At 40.7% G+C, this 5000-nt stretch overlaps 1 non-coding gene across 1 annotated transcript; it reads left to right on the top strand.

The window, feature by feature from the left end:
• Nucleotides 1-1565: 1565 nt before the first annotated feature.
• Nucleotides 1566-1684, top strand: LOC123688301. Its single transcript, XR_006749829.1, has one exon. It is a non-coding gene; the product is annotated as a 5S ribosomal RNA (ribosomal RNA).
• The last annotated feature ends 3316 nt before the right edge of the window (nucleotides 1685-5000 follow it).

Here is a 5000-nt window from a genome sequence, read left to right as displayed (position 1 = left end):
TTCGCGCCTCTCGATCGTCGTTTACGTGATGCATCGGTCAGCCCTAGTTTACGTGGTGCATCGGTAAGATCGAGTTCACGTTCTGCATCGGTAAGATCCAGTTCACGTGGTGCATCGGTAAGATCGAGATTACGTGGTGCATCGGTAAGATCGAGTTTACGTGGTGCATCGGTAAGATCCAATTCACGTTCTGCATCGGTAAGATCCAGTTCACGTGGTGCATCGGTGAGATCGAGTTTACGTTCTGCATCGGTGTGATCTAGTTTACGTTGTGCATCGGTAAGATCGAGATTACGTGAAGCATCGGTATGATCGAGTTTACGTTCTGCATCGGTCTGGACTTAGAGATATATTTTCGACGTGAAAATGTTCCGATACAACTTTTGAACCAGGATAGTTAGAGAGATGATTTTTTCTGGGATGTACGTTGATTGGGGAATGGATTGTGGAAAATAACTTGCCATGACCGAGGTGTTCTCGAATTTTTTTTTTTTTTCGAAAAATATTTTCTGATTTTGGATTTTACTCAAATTTGATTTCGTTGCCTTCTAATGTGTTCTAAAAGAGTAAATCAGTAATCAGAATCGAAAAATATTTTTCGGATTTTTTTTTTTTTGAAAAAAAATTTTCTGATTTTGGAATTTCCTCAAATTTGATTTGGTTGCCTTCTAATGTGTTTTTAAAGCGTAAATCAGTAATCAGAATCAATATTCATTGTCGACTTTAATTTTTATAAGGAAAAATGTTCACGTCCTTAAACGCCTCCCCATCATTAGCCCGAGTCCAAGTCGATGTCAGTCCCGAGCGGACGGTGTCAGATACTACCTATCGCCCCGGTCTGGACTTGGCGAGGTATTTCGACGTGAAATGTTCCGATACAACTTTTGAACCAGGATAGTTAGAGAGATGATTTCTTCTATGTTGTACGTTGATTGTGGAATGGATTGTGGGAAATAACTTGCCATGACCCAGGTGTTCTTGAATTTTTTTTTTTTTCGAAAAAAATTTTCTGATCTTGAAATTTCCTCAAATCTGATTGCGTTGCCTTCTAATGTGTTCTAAAAGAGTAAATCAGTAATCAGAATCAATATTCATTGTCGACTTTAATTTTTATAAGGAAAAATGTTCACGTCCTTAAACGCCTCTCCATCGTTACCCCGACTCCAAGACGATGTTAGACCGGAGCGGACGGTGTCAGATGCGACCGATCTCCCCGGTCTGGACTTAGCGAGATATTCCGACGTGAAATGTTCCGATACAAAAATTTAACTGTGATAGTTAGAGAGATGGTTCCTTTTGTGATGTACGTTGATTGTGTAATAGAATATGGAAATAAACTTGAGATGACCGAGGTCTTCTGGGATTTTTTTTTTTTTTCGAAAAATATTTTTCGATTTCGGAAATCCCTCAAATTTCATTGAGATATGTCCTAATGTGTTCTTAAAGCTTAAATCAACAATCAGAATTAATATCCAAAAGTTATTTCATTTTTTATGAGGAAAAACGTTCACGTCCTTTCCGCTCCCAAAAAGTGAGATATCATAGAAAATATCGCAATATATGTTGTTTACGGCCATACCACGCTGAAATTGCCAGTTCTCGTCAGAACACTGAAGCCAAGCAGCGTCGGGCGCGGTTAGTACTTGGATGGGTGACCGCTTGGGAACACCGCGTGCTGTAAGCTTTTTTTTTACGTTCTGCATCGGTCTGCCGAGATAACGTGGTGCATCGGTATGATCGAGTTTACGTTCTGCATCGGTAAGATCGAGATTACGTGATGCATCGGTAAGATTGAGATTACGTGGTGCATCGGTAAGATCGAGATTACGTGGTGCATCGGTAAGATCGAGTTTACGTGGTGCATCGGTAAGATCCAATTCACGTTCTGCATCGGTAAGATCCAGTTCACGTGGTGCATCGGTGAGATTGAGATTACGTGGTGCATCGGTAAGATCGAGTTTACGTGGTGCATCGGTAAGATCCAATTCACGTTCTGCATCGGTAAGATCCAGTTCACGTGGTGCATCGGTAAGATGGAGATTACGTGGTGCATCGGTAAGATCGAGATTACGTGGTGCATCGGTAAGATCTACTTTACGTTCTGCATCGGTCTGCCCTTGTTTACGTGGTGCATCGGTAAGATCGAGATTACGTGAAGCATCGGTATGATCGAGTTTACGTTCTGCATCGGTCTGCCCGATATTACGTGGTGCATCGGTTCAGCCCTAGTTTACGTTGTGCATCGGTCTGGACTTAGAGATATATTTTCGACGTGAAAATGTTCCGATACAACTTTTGAACCAGGATAGTTAGAGAGATGATTTTTTCTGTGATGTACGTCGATTGGGGAATGGATTGTGGAAAATAACTTGCCATGACCGAGGTGTCCTCGAATTTTTTTTTTTTTCGAAAAAAATTTTCTGATTGTGGAATTTTCTCAAATTTGATTTGGTTGCCTCCTAATGTGTTCTAAAAGAGTAAATCAGTAATAGGAATCGAAAAATATTTTTCGGATTTTTTTTTTTTTCGAAAAAAATTTTCTGATCGTGGAATTTCCTCAAATTCGATTTGGTTGCCTTCTAATGTGTTTTTAAAGCGTAAATCAGTAATCAGAATCAATATTCATTGTCGACTTTAATTTTTATAAGGAAAAATGTTCACGTCCTTAAACGCCTCCCCATCATCAGCCCGAGTCCAAGTCGATGTCAGTCCCGAGCGGACGGTGTCAGATACTACCTATCGCCGAGGTCTGGACTTGGCGAGATATTACGACGTGAAATGTTCCGATACAACTTTTGAACCAGGATAGTTAGAGAGATGATTTCTTCTATGTTGTACGTTGATTGTGGAATGAAATACGGAAAATAACTCGCCATGACCGAGGTGATTACGATTTTTTTTTTTTTTTCGAAAAAAATTTTCTGATCGTGGAATTTTCTCAAATTTGATTTGGTTGCCTCCTTATATGTTCTAATAGCGATAATCAACAATCAGAATCAAAATCCATGATCGGGTTTGATTTTTATAAGGAAAAATGTTCACGTCCTTTTTTTCAACCCCGACTCATTGACGATGTTAGAACCGAGCCGGCGGTGTCAGATACGACCGATCGCCCCGGTCCCGATCGTCATTTACGTTGTGCATCGGTCTGCCCGAGATTACGTGGTGCATCGGTATGATCGAGTTTACGTGGTGCATCGGTAAGATCCAATTCACGTTCTGCATCGGTAAGATCCAGTTCACGTGGTGCATCGGTAAGATTGAGATTACGTGGTGCATCGGTAAGATCGAGTTTACGTGGTGCATCGGTAAGATCCAATTCACGTTCTGCATCGGTAAGATCCAGTTCACGTGGTGCATCGGTAAGATGGAGATTACGTGGTGCATCGGTAAGATCGAGATTACGTGGTGCATCGGTAAGATCTACTTTACGTTCTGCATCGGTCTGCCCTTGTTTACGTGGTGCATCGGTAAGATCGAGATTACGTGAAGCATCGGTATGATCGAGTTTACGTTCTGCATCGGTCTGCCCGATATTACGTGGTGCATCGGTTCAGCCCTAGTTTACGTTGTGCATCGGTCTGGACTTAGAGATATATTTTCGACGTGAAAATGTTCCGATACAACTTTTGAACCAGGATAGTTAGAGAGATGATTTTTTCTGTGATGTACGTCGATTGGGGAATGGATTGTGGAAAATAACTTGCCATGACCGAGGTGTCCTCGAATTTTTTTTTTTTTCGAAAAAAATTTTCTGATTGTGGAATTTTCTCAAATTTGATTTGGTTGCCTCCTAATGTGTTCTAAAAGAGTAAATCAGTAATAGGAATCGAAAAATATTTTTCGGATTTTTTTTTTTTTCGAAAAAAATTTTCTGATCGTGGAATTTCCTCAAATTCGATTTGGTTGCCTTCTAATGTGTTTTTAAAGCGTAAATCAGTAATCAGAATCAATATTCATTGTCGACTTTAATTTTTATAAGGAAAAATGTTCACGTCCTTAAACGCCTCCCCATCATCAGCCCGAGTCCAAGTCGATGTCAGTCCCGAGCGGACGGGTGTCAGATACTACCTATCGCCGAGGTCTGGACTTGGCGAGATATTACGACGTGAAATGTTCCGATACAACTTTTGAACCAGGATAGTTAGAGAGATGATTTCTTCTATGTTGTACGTTGATTGTGGAATGAAATACGGAAAATAACTCGCCATGACCGAGGTGATTACGATTTTTTTTTTTTTTCGAAAAAAATTTTCTGATCGTGGAATTTTCTCAAATTTGATTTGGTTGCCTCCTTATATGTTCTAATAGCGATAATCAACAATCAGAATCAAAATCCATGATCGGGTTTGATTTTTATAAGGAAAAATGTTCACGTCCTTTTTTTCAACCCCGACTCATTGACGATGTTAGAACCGAGCCGGCGGTGTCAGATACGACCGATCGCCCCGGTCCCGATCGTCATTTACGTTGTGCATCGGTCTGCCCGAGATTACGTGGTGCATCGGTCTGGACTTAGAGATATATTTTCGACGTGAAAATGTTCCGATACAACTTTTGAACCAGGATAGTTAGAGAGATGATTTTTTCTGTGATGTACGTCGATTGGGGAATGGATTGTGGAAAATAACTTGCCATGACCGAGGTGTCCTCGAATTTTTTTTTTTTTTTCGAAAAAAATTTTCTGATCGTGGAATTTTCTCAAATTTGATTTGGTTGCCTCCTAATGTGTTCTAATAGCGATAATCAACAATCAGAATCAAAATCCATGGTCGGGTTTGGTTTTTATAAGGAATAATGTTCACGTCCTTTTTTCAACCCCGACTCATTGACGATGTTAGAACCGAGCCGGCGGTGTCAGATACGACCGATCGCCCCGGTCCCGATCGTCATTTACGTTGTGCATCGGTCTGCCCGAGATTACGTGGTGCATCGGTCTGGACTTAGAGATATATTTTCGACGTGAAAATGTTCCGATACAACTTTTGAACCAGGATAGT

The sequence above is a fragment of the Harmonia axyridis genome, chromosome X (assembly GCF_914767665.1).
Source record: "Harmonia axyridis chromosome X, icHarAxyr1.1, whole genome shotgun sequence".
Lineage (NCBI taxonomy): Eukaryota > Metazoa > Arthropoda > Insecta > Coleoptera > Coccinellidae > Harmonia > Harmonia axyridis.
Note: the sequence above shows the minus strand (reverse complement) of the source record. Positions and strands in the feature narration are given on the sequence as shown.